At 43.6% G+C, this 10,056-nt stretch overlaps 1 pseudogene across 1 annotated transcript; it reads right to left on the bottom strand.

The window, feature by feature from the left end:
- Window positions 1-1,271: 1,271 nt before the first annotated feature.
- Window positions 1,272-9,794, bottom strand: LOC146712497 (protein NLRC3-like; annotated as a pseudogene). Its single transcript, XR_014917057.1, has 3 exons — window positions 9,677-9,794; window positions 2,951-4,739; window positions 1,272-1,452 (listed from the first exon to the last, which is right to left on the bottom strand). The product of XR_014917057.1 is annotated as a protein NLRC3-like (transcript).
- Between the last annotated feature and the right edge of the window lie 262 nt (window positions 9,795-10,056).

The raw sequence follows: 10,056 nt of genomic DNA, 5'->3' as shown, positions 1-10,056 counted from the left end.
ACACTGAAAGAACATCACACACTCATTTGCTTCCATCATCCAACCTGAAGAGGAAACAGAGACGCCTCCCCTTCAAAGTAAAAGCTGCTCCTTTTGGACACAGTATCAAAGAAAGTCTACAGTATAACATAGAAAAGACAGAACAAATTTTTGGTTGTTTTTAAATTGTGCAGAAATGAAACTAGACTAAGCTCAATTATGTGACAGACATTTCATCCCATGTCAGTTTGGCCTCATCCTGGGCAGGATTATCCAGCACACAGTCTGACCACAGGCCCAGGGGCCACGCACAGCTGGGCTCCATCCAAGAGACAGGAAACAAACCAACACAATAATAAAAAGCACCATGTGATCTTCTTACATCTTAAAGACAAACATAGTAAAAACATGAGCATATTTGTTTCCTGATAAAATAATGTGACAGGTAGAACAGAGTAAAGTGGTGGTGTTACAGCCTTTCTCCCCTCTGCTGCCGAGGCTGTTAGTCTCTCCCAAACTCAGCTACAGGACTTCCAAATGAATGAAAGCAGCAGAAGTGGCTTTACAAATGAAAGAGGAAGAGGAGAAGAAGAGGAGAGGGAGGCCACCCTGACCATCACTCCAGCTGAAAACATCACACTTCCATTAAAGTTGGTGAGGAAATGTTGAGCAGGATGAGCTGCTGGCTAATCTGGAGGCTGTAGCAGCAGCTCACAGTCACAGTGGATTTCCACTCATGAAAAAGCTCTGGCTGCTTCATTTCTCATCTCATATCAGAGACTTTAAAGCTTCACTGAAGCTGTACTGTGATGCTTCCATATCCCAGTGAGGCCTCCATAATGATTTCAGCTGTTCTGTACACACACTGTGTGCCCTGTATGGCTCAAAGTCTCTGCAGCCTGTTTTTATCTGCTATCATCAGATCTTCATCATCCTCATTCACATCCCTCACACACTCTACAGCCTCATCAGCACTGACTTCATCTTCACTGACTGATGGAGCACAACATGAACCTGTGGAGGCTGAAACACTGTCCTGTCAAACATCTCCCCGTCACCACTCCACTTCTGTCAGCCTTTAAATGAACCCTGCTCAAGTCTGTCACTTCTGTTTGGAGCCAAAAGGAAAAACTGCTGTTCAGTCATTTGGAAAGACAACATTTCTGAAAGCACTCAAACTTCTTCACATTTGTCTTCAGACACATCCTGAACATTTAGGAACTAAAGAAAGTTTCAAACATCAATCAAAGACCTGAAATATAGAAAAACTACAACAGCCGCAGTCAGTGAACTCACCTCAGAGTCTCCAGTCGACAGTTTGGACTCTCCAGTCCAGCACACAGAAGCTTCACACCTGAATCCTGCAGCTTGTAGTTTCTACTCATATCCAGCTCTGTCACATGGGAGGGGTTGGACTTCAGAGCTGAGGCCACAACTTCACAGTGAGACTCTGAGAGTCCACACTGAGTCAGTCTGTGATAGAAAATATAAAATGTGTTATTATAAAAGCAGAAAATCTGCATTATAAACACAGACTGAATGTATATGAAGACAAAACAGAGTGAGGTCATAATCTGATGAATCTGCTCTTCACATCTGTGCTTCAGCTCCTCTTACTGTGTTTGACATGACACAACGATTGAGTCTCTCTCAGACCTGCAGACTTTTAATGAGAATCTTTGTTTGGCTTTAATCTGCAGATGAAGGAGGAAGATGGTGTCACATTTAGGCTTCCATAATGTCCACAGTCTGTCACTGAGATCTGATCCAGAGTCAGAGTGAAGACACACATTTGGACTGTTTCCTGTTTTGACTCCAGAACATTTTGAATGAGTTCAGCTCAGTGAAGAGTTCCAGCTGGAAAGATGATCTCTGTTTGCTACCTGCTGTCAGGTACGACTGTTCACGTCCACACGCAGGAAAAACCTGCTGACTGTTACCAAACGGAGCAGAAATCTCATCACTGGACAATAATGATGAATGAACTCAGAGCTGCTGATATCAGATCTGATTTCAGGGGAACTAAACACAGAAATGATTGGCTCATTTGAGCTTTCTGAGCCATTATCTGCTGGTGTGTCGCTAGTTGGCAGAAAATGATTTGTATTCCTGTTCAGGTTTATGAGTCCAGATCCAGGTGACAGCAAGTCAAAATGATGTTACCTGTCTGTGTCCAGCAGCAGCCTGTATTCACTTTGAATATTGTTATAACCTGACATGGATCAGTTTGTCTTTGATTGGTTTGTAAATGTCGCTGTTTCCATTGGACCTGAGTGACGTACAAAGACAGAGAGGGAGAGAAAGGAGAGAGAGGATGGAGACAGCAAAGAGAGAGCAAACACAAACAGGTGAGAGTGGACAGGTGACCAAGGTCAGCAACCAATCAGAGAGCTTCTGTTTGACCCACAGTCACTGATGATGACTGCACATAACCAAGCAGTGTGTTACTCTGATATCAAATATGGATCCTGCTCTTATAATAATGATCATCAGATGATGTTATTGTGTTATTTTGTAGCTGAATACGATGTTTGTGTGATTATCAGTGAAAGAAGCAGTGAGGAGGATGGAGAGAGAGAGAGGACAGAGGGTGAAGTTAGAAACACTAAAAGGATTTTTCATGGATTTCATGGATGATTTGAGTGATTTCCAGCAGGACACTTAAACATGTCAGTGGACGTCCTAAAGAACATATTCACTGATATGAAACGTGTCATTGAACAGGATTAATATCAGTGGAAACATGGTGGAAACAGCTGTGACTGCATGGATGTGACACACTTCAAATCTGTTCTCCACTCTTGGATTTGGGATCCATGGAGCTGCTGCTGAGTCTGTACAATAAAGGAATGGTGTGGAAGGTTGCAGCGTACGGACACAAACACTTTGTGGTTACAATCTGATTTTATTTTCAACATTAAACTACTAACCTACACTGATCAATGATGTTAGTGATCACATCTGGACTCACCCAGCCTTTCTGCAGTTCCTCACAGCTGGAATCAGTCTCAGTCATCCCAGCTCTGATGTGTTGTACTTCTGCAGGTCCAACTCATCCAGAACCTCCTCTGACATCTGCAGCATGAAGGCCAGAGCTGAGCACTGGATCTCAGAGAGTTCCTTCTCTGGTCTGTTCTCTGACTTCAGGAACTCTTGGATCTCCTGAAATAATGAGAGGTCGTTCATCTCCATCAGACAGTGGAAGATGTTGATGCTTCTGTCAGGAGAGATTTTATCACTGTTCATCTCCTTCAGGTTGTTGATGACTCTCTGGATGGTTCCTGGACTGATCTCTGTCTGACCCAGCAGACCTACTAAGAGTCTCTGGTTGGACTCCAGACAGAGGCCATGAAGGAAGCGAACAAACAGGTCCAGGTGGCCATTTTTACTCTGGAGGGATTTCTTCATGGCTCGTTTAAGGAAATCATCCAGAGAGGACTCGTTGTATTTTTTTCCCAAAAAGTTCTTCAGCACCTTTGTCTTCCTGTTGGTGTGACAGTGGAACATGTAGACTGCAGCCAGAAACTCCTGGATGCTCAGATGAACAAAGCAGTAGACTGGTTTCTGGAAGATCACACACTCTCTTTTGAAGATCTCTGTACAAACTCCTGAGTACACCGAGGCCTCTGTCACATCCAGACCACACTGCTCCAGGTCTTCTTGGTAGAACATGATGTTTCCTTTCTCCAGATGTTCAAACGCCAGCCTCCCCAGCTTCAGAAGAACTTCCCTGTCAGCCTCCATCAGCTCCTGTGAACTCGTCTCACGTCCCTCATGGTACTTGTTCTTCTTCCTCTTTGTCTGAACCAGCAGGAAGTGTGAGTACATGTCAGTCAGGGTCTTGGGCAGCTCTCCTCTCTGCTCTGTAGTCAACATGTGCTCCAGAACTGTAGCAGTGATCCAGCAGAAGACTGGGATACTACACATGATGTGGAGGCTCCTGGATGTCTTCATGTGGGAGATGATTCTGCTGGACAGCTCTTCATCACTGAATCTCCTCCTGAAGTACTCCTCCTTCTGGGCGTCAGTGAAGCCTCGTACTTCTGTTAGCCTGTCAACACATGTAGGAGGGATCTGATTGGCTGCTGCGGGTCGGGAAGTTATCCAGACGAGAGCCGAGGGAAACAGATTCCCCTGGATGAGGTTTGTCAGCAGCTGGCTGACTGATGACTTCTGTGTGACATCAGACAGCAGCTTCCTGTTGGTGAAATCCAATGAAAGTCTGCTTTCATCCAGGCCGTCAAAGATGAACAAAAGCTGAGAGACAGCCAGCTTCTCTGCTGTGACCTTCTGTAATGTTGGATGGAAAACATGGAGCAGCTCCAGAAGACTGTACTGCTCATCTCTGATCAGGTTCAGCTCCCTGAATGAAAGCAGAACCACCACACTGACATGTTGGTTCTCCAAGCCCTCTGCCCAGTCCAGAGTGAACTTCTGCACTGAGAAGGTTTTTCCAACACCAGCCACGCCGTTGGTCAGAACCACTCTGATGGGTCTCTGTTGGTCAGGTAAGGCTTTAAAGATGTCCTGGCACCTGATTGGAGCGTCATGGAGGGCGTCCATCTTGGAAGCTGTCTCCAGCTGCCTCACCTCATGTTGGGTATGAACCTCTTCACTCTGTCCCTCTGTGATGTAGAGCTCAGTGTAGATCCTCTTGAGGAGGGTTCTACTTCCTGTTTCATCACTTCCTTCAGTCACACGTTCACATCTCCTCCTCAGACTGATCTTATGTTCATCTAAAACCTCCTGCAGACCAACATCTGCTGAAAGAAAGAAAAACAATGAGACTAAAGAGAAAGAAAACTCTTCAATGTCTGAACAACACAAGAAGTCCAGTTTTCAGAAATGAGTCCATCAGCAGACAGATGTTCAGTCTTACTTTGTGCACAGCTGCTCTGACTGGCTGTCTGCAGTCCAGCTCTGCTTCTGGATCTTTCTCCACACTGTGCAGAAGCTCTGATGGTGACACAGAAAAGTCAGAGTGGAGATACTTCTGTCCACCTTTGATTAGACTCATTATAAAAAGGAAAACAAAGTTTGAACACAGTCATGTTTCCAGTTCACTGACTTACATTTATTCCATGGACACTCACTCTAACCTGAACCACAGCTACAACCCAACATTGTTGAGGCCTCATCTCCTCCTTTCCTGACTGTAGAGGTTAAATATGCAACAACCAACAAATAAAAGAATTTGGTTCATTTCAAAGAAATTCACACGGTGACCAAGTAAAGTAACCGCAGTAAAGGAGACAACATCCCGTTGATGGTGGGATTATTTGAAAGGTTTGCTTTAGTCACGTCACCAAATGCAGTTGAACCACCCGTGGATCCATGTTTGACCATTCTACCACTCTGAGCTCTGCTTTTTAATCATTTTATTATTATCATCATTCATTTATTCATTCTTTGGAGGGGGGCTATTTCCTAATGCCGCCCTAATAAGCTGATGTTCAAGGGGAAATATAACAGAAACTCTTTCAGTGTTATTCATTAATAAATTAACAGATAAACTGTGAAGAAGAAAAAACTGAGATTTAAAGGAGAGAGTGAGAAACTTGATCATCCATCCTCATAATACATGTTTATCAGTATCTGCTGTGACCATACTGCAGTAATAACTACAAGCCTACATTTCTGTGACTGTTGATCAATCACAGCAGGAATCTGAGCTCATCTCTGCACACAGAGCAGCTTCAGCTCTGGGATAAACTGCTCGCTTCACGTCCTTCTCAGCTCAGAGACACTCATCCTGATATTTTCCTTTAACATTTGATGGTATAATTCATCTGAGTTTACACTTTATCTGCATGAATACAGAAAAACAGACCCAAACACCAGAAACCATCAGTTTCACCATGTAGAATATATTGTTGTTTCCCTTTAATTCAGAGAAAAACTCTGATTTTGATTTTCTCTGTTCTCTTTGCCACAGCCCATCCCAGCAGCAGCTGAAGCAGCTGACTGTCACAACACTGAATAACACTTTAGGAGGAATTTCAGAGGTCAGTAAAGCTCCAGTTTCCAAATCAGTTAATTAATCATAGTTCATTATAAATGTTAACCTGGCTGGCACACATGTTAATGTTAGCCATTTAAATATTAGCAGTTAGCTGAGGCCACAAGAAGAAGAGGCCCTAGAAGAACAATGGATGATAAGATTAGATTTTCAAGACTAGGCAGAGACGTGTTTTCCTTTACTGTCTCTTACAGAGGAGGGAGCAGATACCAGACGAGGTCACGGAGGTACGGGGAGGATTCGCAGCAGACAGCAAGACTACCACGTCCATGCAAGAGAGCGATGGCTACGATAATCTCTGTTTTTGTCTCCCTATATAATGTTGTACAGCCCATGTGAGGGTTATCCTCTCTGTGAACCAGATGCTTGATTTCACACAGACGTCCACCAACTGAATTTGATCAGTTATGGAACGATTTACCTCGACAGGCTCCTTCACTCGCTGCTTTTAAACCTCCTTTAAAACACACTTTTACTCCCTGACCTTTGACCCAGTGTGACATGTTGACTCACTACCTCAGACAGCTTAAAAATAGTCTTTTTGTTTTTTGGTGCTGCCTAAAAGAACCGTGAAATATCTGTCCTATATGCAGTTATGTTCATATATTTTTGTACTACATCAGGAAACTCAAAAACATAGTTTGTAATATTTTAATCCTTATTTTTAAACTGTTTTTTTGCATCAAAAATCATTATTTACACTGAATAAATGAGTCAGCAGCTCTCTTACATTGTTGATGCAGGTTCATTACTGAAGAATGGAGGTTCTTCTTTGGACCGGTCACTCCTCACAGACACACAGCTGGATGCTGCAGATCCTGCTCCATCCTTTTCCTCCATCTTCTTGATGTCAGGGTGGAGTTAGTCTGAGAGGCAAACACACACACTCAGAGGTGCTGTTGTACTGGAAGCATCACACTGACGGGTTTCTAAAGTTCTTATTGATCATTTCATGGAGTTTCTGTGGTAAACACTGTCCTGTGACGTATGTGTTATGGTGAGGGTCATGAGGGCTAACCAGCCCCACTCCTTACTCCTCATATTTCAGCCTGAAGCACAATAACAGCCTAAACCTAACCAGGAGGCTGTAACCTCAAAGGGACTTCATGGTTAGAAATAAAGGTTCAATGAAATGAAGCAGATCATAAAAACATGAGTTCCAACTTTAAAAGAAGCATCCACACGATGACGGCACAGCAGAGGAGCACTTTCTCTAACACACTGATTCAGTTCCACTGACACAAGGACACACACAGGAAGGCACACACACACAAGCCTTTATAAGAAACAACACAATCATCTGCGCTTGACTTGTCAATCCAAGTCCTTAGCCCATGAGCCCGCAGTATCAGACCACAGATATTCCCTTACTTTGAAAAAATAAAGCCAGTTTTCAGAACAGACCTGATGTTTATGCTACAGCCTGTTTACCAATATAATCAATATCTGCTCACTGAATACATTGCAAAGTATTCACTGGGCAGCACGTAGTATGTAGATCAGTGAAGGAAGAAAGTAATGAATTTGTGCACAAAGCAGATGAAACAGTGTGTGTGAGCCACAGAGAGGTGTGAAAGACAAACATCCAAACTCAGCCTGCAGTTCTGTTCTGTGATTCTACATTTGACTATCCATTGAGTTTGGTGTGCACTTCTGCTTTGTTCAGATGCAGGAGGTAGAGCTGGTCACCTACTGACTGGAAGGTTGATGGTTCGATCCCAGGCTCCTCCAACCTGTGTGTCAAGTATCTTAGGCAAGATACTAACCCTAACTTGCTCTCTGATGGATCCATCGGAGTGTGAATGCACTTAGAAAACACTGAGTACAGATAAAGTGCTTGTGAGAATGGGTGTGATTGGGTGAATGTGACATGTTATATAGAACGCTTTGAGTACTCCGGGAGAGTAGAAAAGCTCTATATAAGAATCAGTCCATTTACCATGAAACACCTGGCGACGTATAGCATTTTGTAAAAGCCGAGAAATGCACCGTATCTGATAGCTTGCTGCGAGACCTCACACCGAGCACATCTACTGCTGGTGTGGTGCCTGTTATCAGACCCAGAGTTAGCAACATCCCCCAAGACCCCGAAGAGGAGAGTCCTGGCCCCTAGCCCTGCCAGTGTAGCAGAAATGTTGACGGATGATGATGCAGCAGCAGCCATTCTTCTCTGGGTGAGTAGCTTAATGTTGTTCGTGTGTAATTTACATTGAGTAGGCTAACCATGTTATTACATTAATGTAAGGTGAACAAGCAAACACCGTCGTAGTTACATGCGGCTGTCTTCTTGTTTGATAGAGTGATACCATATATGTCCTATAGCTGTAGAAAAAGCTAACATTGTTATCTTTTTCCAAAAAAAACAACTAAACATGAGAGGTTTTAGGACAAAGTTTGTGTTCTCCATTCTTTAAGCACTGATTCGTGCACCGATTAAGCACAGGCACCGTTTCAAAAGTACCGGTTGGGCACCGGTATCGGATAAAACCTAAACAATACCCATCCCTACTCCTAACATGCCTCCTTCCTCCTCTTCCTTTTCTTTCAGCCATCAATAGCATGACAGTCTTATTCATTATGATCCACACATTTTATTTGGTAAAGCTTTAGTTCAGAAGGCCCTTACTAATGCAACACTCCCCATTTACCCAGGCTGGCACTTGGAGTACACTGGCTTGTGGCCCCTTGTGCCAGCATTAGTGCTTTCATCCTTTCTGCTGCTCACAATTCACCAATCACACTTTGACTATTACCATTAAAACAAGAGTCAGATAATTTAGCAACAGAGCTACGATACTTTAAATGTTAAAGTTTCATGATTCACGTGTGGATGTTGCATAAGAAAAGCATGATGTATAAAGTATAAGTGTTTCTGACCAGTTGTTCATGTTCCTTCATTTTTCCCTGAAATCTATCAAATACTGTCCAACAGACTGATGGCACAGCAGTGCAGAGGCTGCAGAGGCTGCAGAACCTGCGTCTGCATCGGAGAGCAACATGGGGTTAGTATCTTGCCCAAGGACATCATACAGACTGGCATTAAACTACCAACCTTCTGGTTAGCAGGTGACCTGCTCGACCACCTGAGTTCCAGCCACCTCATCAAAGTGACCAATCACATTAGAATCCTGTCCTGCTTTAGGCTCCGCCTCCAAACCATCCAAAGCGGGTTTATTTGCACCATGTATGCAGGTAAACTCAAACATCCATTCAGCTACTTCAGAAGGAAAATGTCAGCTTGTGGTTTCAGTCACAGGAAACTCACAGGTTAGAGTCCAGCCAGAGGGCTGCTGTTGTTTATCTGTAAAGTCTTTACATTTACAGAAATTAATAATTATGTGGACACATCTGGATCATCAGCAAACATGAAACCAGGTGACCACCAGGACCAAGCTGACTGCTGACACAGAGTTCATACTCTAACTGCTAGCTGCTCTGCTAGCTAAGTTAACTGATGTTAAAGGTCAGAGTAAAGAAATGACGTGATGCTGCTGGGAGTGACACCACAGACTAGCAGCATTTAGTTACTCAGCATATAATGCAGTTAATCTGAAATCTCTTTTTCTCTCTGAAACCAAGTGACAGCAGACTGAGTCAAAGACAGAAACCTTATTTAAACACCAAATATTCACCGGCTTCACTTCCTGATCCAGGATTCAAAGAGGACGTTGCACTTACTCAGCTTCTTCCCATGAACGTCTTCCCTCTGCAGCTCTGCTGTCTGGACCAGGTCTATGTAGAAACAGAGACAATCTTCTGCTTCATCAGTCCTCTGTGTCTGCAGGCTGAAGTCACATTAAACACTTCACACCAGCAAAGAGTCTGAAGCTCAAAGGTCAAAGGTCAGCTGCTGCACCTTGTGTGATACTGTTTGATCAATAATTAACCTGCAGCAGGTTTCTGCTCCAACTCCAACACACTGAACAACCCTGAGAACAAATCAGAGGATGTGGGTGTGTCTGCAAGCTTCAATAGTATTAAACACCTCACACCAGCAATGAGTCTGAAGCTCGCAGGTCAAAGGTCAGCTGCCACACTGTATATAATATTTCAATATG

Source organism: Copadichromis virginalis, linkage group LG3, assembly GCF_057382275.1.
Source record: "Copadichromis virginalis isolate Kocher_CV1m ecotype Utaka linkage group LG3, C_Virginalis_male_GT1.1, whole genome shotgun sequence".
In the NCBI taxonomy this organism is placed as follows: Eukaryota; Metazoa; Chordata; class Actinopteri; order Cichliformes; family Cichlidae; genus Copadichromis; species Copadichromis virginalis.
The sequence above is the reverse complement of the archived record's forward strand: the minus strand, read 5'-3'. Positions and strand labels throughout refer to the sequence as shown.